Source organism: Tupaia chinensis, unplaced genomic scaffold, assembly GCF_000334495.1.
Source record: "Tupaia chinensis unplaced genomic scaffold, TupChi_1.0 Scaffold149798_1, whole genome shotgun sequence".
NCBI classification, from domain to species: domain Eukaryota; kingdom Metazoa; phylum Chordata; class Mammalia; order Scandentia; family Tupaiidae; genus Tupaia; species Tupaia belangeri.
The window spans coordinates 298,430-304,429 of NW_006209642.1; the positions used below are offsets into that span (position 1 = coordinate 298,430).

A 6,000-nucleotide genomic window follows, 5' to 3' on the forward strand; every position below is an offset into this window, starting at 1 on the left:
CTTGCCCATGCATCCCCTCATCCCCCATGTACTACTGGTGTAAGGAAGAGGGATAGGGAATCAGCAGTTAGCGTAATGGCTATGTTGCTGGACTCCCACATAGTCAACTGCGGTTCGCGTCCCGGACCCAGTGGCTTAAAACTCACGCTGGGCATGTATGCGTGCGTGCCCAGGATCCCAAGAGGAAAATGGAGGAGAAGGGATTGCGGTGTGACCATCCCCCCTGGGGGATGATTTCTCGCTTTCTGTCTCTATGTCTCTCTCTGTCTGGCGAGCGCACGTGCCCTATAGGGAAAATCTCTCCAAAAAGAAAAAAAAAAAAAAAAGGAAGAGGGATATACCCCAAGGCACACGGCCTTCAGCTAGTATCAACAGTACAAAGAAGATTCCATTACTTCCCTAATTCAAAACCTTCAGCCAAGGCCAAGCTATTTAGCGTAATATGCAAGGCACTTCTGAATCTATTTCCTGTCAAACTTTCAGCCACATCCCATTGCTATTCCATATCGTACTCACACCATTAAGTTGAATTGATTATAGTTCCCTACAACATCACACGCTTTAAGTCTCTTTCCTCTTCCTAGGTTACATTCCTTTCTGCTTGTCAAACTATTGGTTTTCTTTCAAGATCTATAAATATCACCTCCTTTGAGAAACTAACCCTGATTTTAAGATTACTTATAACCTCCTCTAAGCATGTTTATATTTGATTCGTGTGCTATGGGGGCTTCAGTCACATAGTTTTCCAGTTAATTGCCTACTCACCTTATTTTTTTTTCCAAATTTTATTTCTTTCATGAGAGAAGGAGAGAAAGAAAATAAGAGAGAATTTTGGAGGAGAGAGAGAGACCCACAACAGGGTCTCATCATGCTTCAATCCCTTCCCTTAGCTCTTCAGCCAGCTAGGAAGTACACAACAGTTATTTTTAAGGTCGACATGGAAGCCAACCATAATTGGCCATGTGACTCCAACACTGCAGTGCAGCACACTACTGCCTATGCCGCTATGACTGGGTCAACCTTCCATTACTCCCGTGAGCCTTAAGGGCTAGAATCTTGTTCTGTTTAACCTGTCTCCACAGTACCTAGCATACTCCTTAGCATTAAGGAGGCATTTCTATCATAATTTAATAATGATTAGAGAACAGTAATTTTAGGTGAAATTGTAAAATAATGAAGATTTGGCATCTTTCCATTTTTAATCTTTTCAGTATCCCAATAGGCCATTAACCTATAATATCAGGAATGGATAATAAAGTAGTTCACCAAAAACTAAAACAAAAAATCAGTCTCTTGACTCCTGGGATGGGTCTTCTTCTCCCTAAACTATGATGTATCACTGTGGAGTAAATAACATGACCCTCCTGCAATGATCTCATCCGTCCAGTGATATGGTTAAAATAACCAGAGTTATTTTAGAAATATTCTACCCTTGAAATATACTACCTTTGTTGGACAAATACTTGACATTAGTCATTTATATTGACTCAACAGTAAACCAAAATCTCTTAGCACTTTACAGATTCTGCTAATAACCACTTCTTTAAAAAAAAAAAAAGTTTGTAACTCTTGCATTTGTTCATATATAAATAACCTGTCAAAGTAATTTTTAACTCATATAGTACAATGCTGAGTATAGTATTTCCTACTTAAAAATTTTCAAGGATGCCTACTAGCTACAAATTTAAATCCAAAGTCTGTATCCTGACATCTGAAATTTTCCACTATAGCCCCATCCAATCTTTCCATCTTCCTCTTCTCTCAGTTCCTAAAGTTCTCCACAATTCTTTCATTATTTTCATTATTTATTTGTACCTTTGCTTGTGCTATTCTCTCAGTAAGGGGTATTTCATCCACTCATTGAAATTCCTACAGTCCTTCAAGGGCCATCCCATTTACCACATACTCTAGAAAGCCTTTGATTAAGTTTCTATCTATCTTGCTCTTCTTTGAAACAACTCAATACTTTTATTTCCTTCATAGACCTGTTATCCTCTGCCTTGGAAGACAGTTGTGTGTACTATCATTCCTCACTTTCTCACACAAAGAATTCAAAGCTTCTTTTTTTTTTTTTTTTGAGAGAGAGATTTTTGCCATAGGGTGCGTGTGCTCGCCAGACAGACAGAGAGAGAGACAGAGAGACAGAAAGCGAAAAATCACCCCACAGGGGGGATGGCCATGCCGCAATCCTCTCTACTCCATCATCCTCTCGGGATCTTGGGCACGCACACACGAGCCTGGCGTGAGTTTTAAGCCACCGGGTCCAGGACGTGAACCGCAGTCGACTATGTGGGAGTCCAGCAACATAGCCATTACGCTAACTGCTGGTCCCCCCCGAACCTTCTTACACAAGAGACAAGGCCTCACTCATTCTTTTATGTACTACATCATTAAGAACAAAGAGCTGAATCCAGGAGAATTCTGCTTTGAGTTTAGTCAACTCTTCGTCTCAAAGATCCACTGAGTTGCACAATTCATTAAAAATTTAGATGAAGAACATCTCTTTCTTGTTCTCACTCTCTGTCTCTCTCTTAGAGAGACAAACTTTTTAAAAATGTTTTTAGATTTTTACCATAGAGCCTGTGAGTTCCGCAGAGAGACACAAAGAAGGAAATGGAAAAATCGCCTCCCCAGGGGTATGGCCATACTGCAATCCCTTCTCCTCCATTCTGTCTCGGGAGTCTGGGCACATGCACTTGTGCCCACATGTGCCCAGTGTATTTTCAAGCCACTGGGTCTAGGATTCAAGCCCTAAGTCCTCCATGTGGGATCCAGTGCCTTAACTAGCATGTCACCTGCTGCACCCAGATGAGTAAACTTTTTAAAATACAAATACAAGATACCTTTTCCCACTGAGTTTTCAATTTTTAAAGTTTGGAATTGAATCAATGTTAGTAAAAATGCTATATTAAAAATAAATTGCGGGACCAGCAGTTAGCGTAATGGCTATGTCACTGGACTCCCACGTAGTCAACCACGGTTCGAGTCCCGGACCCGGTGGCTTAAACTCACGCAGGGCACGTGTGCATGCATGCCCAAGATCCCGAGAGGAGAATGGAGGAGAAGGGATTGTGGCGTGGCCATTTCCCCTGGGGAGGGGGATTTCTCTCTTTCTATCTCTCTGTCTCTCTCTGGTGAGCGCACGTGCCCTATAGCAAAAACCTCTCAAAAAAAAATTATGAATAGAGTTATTTACTCTGACACTGTTTATAAAATCAAATTTGGTAATATTCTGCATGTTTCCTAATGGAGAGTCAACATTTTAATAGAACACTCTATAGCCATTAAAAACTATAATTTATTGTACAGGAAAGTATATTATGTCAAAAACATTATTTCAAATGTCAAAGTTTAAAACTTGGTGGTAGGACCAAACCAGTGGCCTAGTCGTTAAGGGAGCCAGTTCAAATCCAGTGGCTAGAAAAATACTCTGGGCATGTGTGCATATGTGCATATCCTATATCCAAACAGGATAAAGAAATGGAGGACACGGGATTGTAGCGTAACAATGCCTCATTGAGGCGTGCTTTCTCCCTCTTTTTATTTGCTGGTGAGCACCTCTGATAGAAAAAAAAAAAAAAAAAAAAAAAAAACTTGGTTATCTTGTTATTTTAAGTGACCGATAGTACTTGCACAGAAAATAACATTGTAGAATAACTCAATATAATGTAATTATAGTAAATTGACAAAACAATGAGATTTTTTTATAAATCACTACTGCATTTTCACATCCATGATTATTGGTGAAGGATATAAAATAGCATGTACATATTGTCCTTAGAAACACCAACATTTAATATTACTAATATTACTAATAGTTAAAGCAATGTATTTTAATGATTTGAGGATATTTTCCTCTTATTTTATTTTCTAATTTCTGTGTAAGATCAGTAATTTTAACAGGATGCACCAAAATTAGAATGTCACCTTTCAGCAAAGTAAAAACTGTTTCATATGTTTAAGATTTGAAATTTTATCTAGCCAAAAACTATTTTATAGGACACTTTACATAGTAAGAAAAACATGCTATTTTTAAAAAATTGTCATTACTACTCATTTTTATTCTAGCAGTAATAATTTTAAAAGAAAAAAGATAACTTGCTAAGTGTATAACACTTTTATATTATTGTAAAACTATAGCCTTACAAATGTATAAAACCTGAAAGATGAAATTATTATGATTGAATATTAAAATTGAATTTTAAAGTATTTAAATGTACTTAGTAATGTGATAGTTTTTTTGATAAAAATTTAACAAAGTAATCTTTATTTTTAACCTTTGTGTGTGTGTGTGTGTGTGTGTGACAGGTTTTTGCTATAAGGCGTGTGCACTTGTCAGAAAGACAGAGAGACAGAGAAACAGAAACCAAGAAATCATCCTCCAGGGGGATGGCCATGCTGCAATCCCTTCTCCTCTAATCTCCCCTCGGGATCTTGGGCATGCACGCACATGCCCCTGGCCTGATTTTAAGCCACTGGGTCCGGGACTTGAACTGCGATCGACTACATGGGAATCCAGCGATATAACCATTATGCCAACTGCGGTCCCACAAAGTAAATCTTTAACAATCCTTAAACAAAATAATTTGAGGTGTTTCTAGATGAAACCTCAAATGTTGTCTTTAAGCTTAATCTTAATTAGGAGTAGATAACACTGAGACAAAACCTACATAAAAATAATTAATTCATAATTAAGACCAATAATAATTATTGATAGATAATAATACATTTTCAGCAAATTAAAGAGGACAAAAATAAAAATCTGTAAGAAAAAAAATGCCTTGTTTCCTCCAGTTTTTCAGTTAAAATGGAAACACTTACTTTTCCTTTCAAAGCATTCAAATCTAGAATCCCGAAATTAAAACAAACTATCTTGGATTTTACCTGAAGCTTAATGTTCTTTGGCAAACATCTCACGTCACTGACGCAGATCTACTGTGTCAGGAAACTATTCCTAAATTCCCTGAAAACCTTCTCCTATCCCCCTGAGGTAAATGAATAAAACTGTTTCCCCCACTGTTGTAGACTGGTCTCATTTCCACAGTTAAATCCAAATGGTGCAAATGATTGGAAAACTTGAAGTGACCTGGTTTACTTTGGTGGTCCCACAAAGTCTAGAACTTTGACCATGTCAGGATATAGTTTATGCAACTGCCCAAGTTATCGCATTGCTTTTTTGGAACTGTCTTTACAACTGAGAACAAGAGTGAGTAGGTTCCATACTTAGCAATGACTTTTAAGAAGGTTCGATATGAGTGAATAGCTGCATCTTGTATTCAGTTTGAGTTCAAATGGTGGAAAAGCTGTGGATTTAGGTATCAATGAATCCTGGCTTCTAATCTAGGTGCTGCCACTTCTATTAAATGACTCTACCTACTCATCTAGAAAACAGAATCATAACACCAGCTCCCCAGGTTAAACATGAAATATGTGAAAGTACTGAGTTTTGAGGCCTAGTAAATACTAGTAAATAGTAGTTTCCCTTCTCTTTAAATGGTCATTTCCATGGAAGGAAAAAATAGTTACTAGTGCTTAGAAAAATGTTAAACATCTATTAAAGATTGAAAAACATATCCCTTGTAAGGTCTCAACTTCCGTCCTTAATTCAGTCCTCTCCTTGAAAAGTAGCTTCATGAATTACATCTCTTATACCTTCAGCCTCTCCCACCCTCATGGCTGCTTTATGGCATCTAAAGAGAGAGCTTCTCCTGTACATTAGATAAAATGTAATTGGCCCTTGTGTCCTGACTCCCCTCCTGTCCAACTTCCTCCTCCATTTTTTGCCCTAATCTTGGGATGAGTACTTAACACTGGCTCATTCTATTTCCTTACTTTCCCTTTCCTTTTTCCATGTCTCAATCATAAAGCCATTACTCTTACTTTCTATTCTTCAAACTAAAAAAGTCTTTTCACCTTTTCTTCTACTGTGCCCTCATACGACTATGACCTGTTGATTATGCCACATATTTTGAAGTTCTTGTACTTTTTTTTTTTTTTGAG

The 6,000-nt window shown here is 37.8% G+C and overlaps 1 protein-coding gene across 2 annotated transcripts in view; it reads right to left on the bottom strand.

The window, feature by feature from the left end:
• PKIB (cAMP-dependent protein kinase inhibitor beta) overlaps window positions 1-6,000 on the bottom strand; it is a 118,180-nt gene that overhangs the window by 104,270 nt on the left and 7,910 nt on the right. The gene's annotated exons all lie outside the window — the stretch shown is intronic.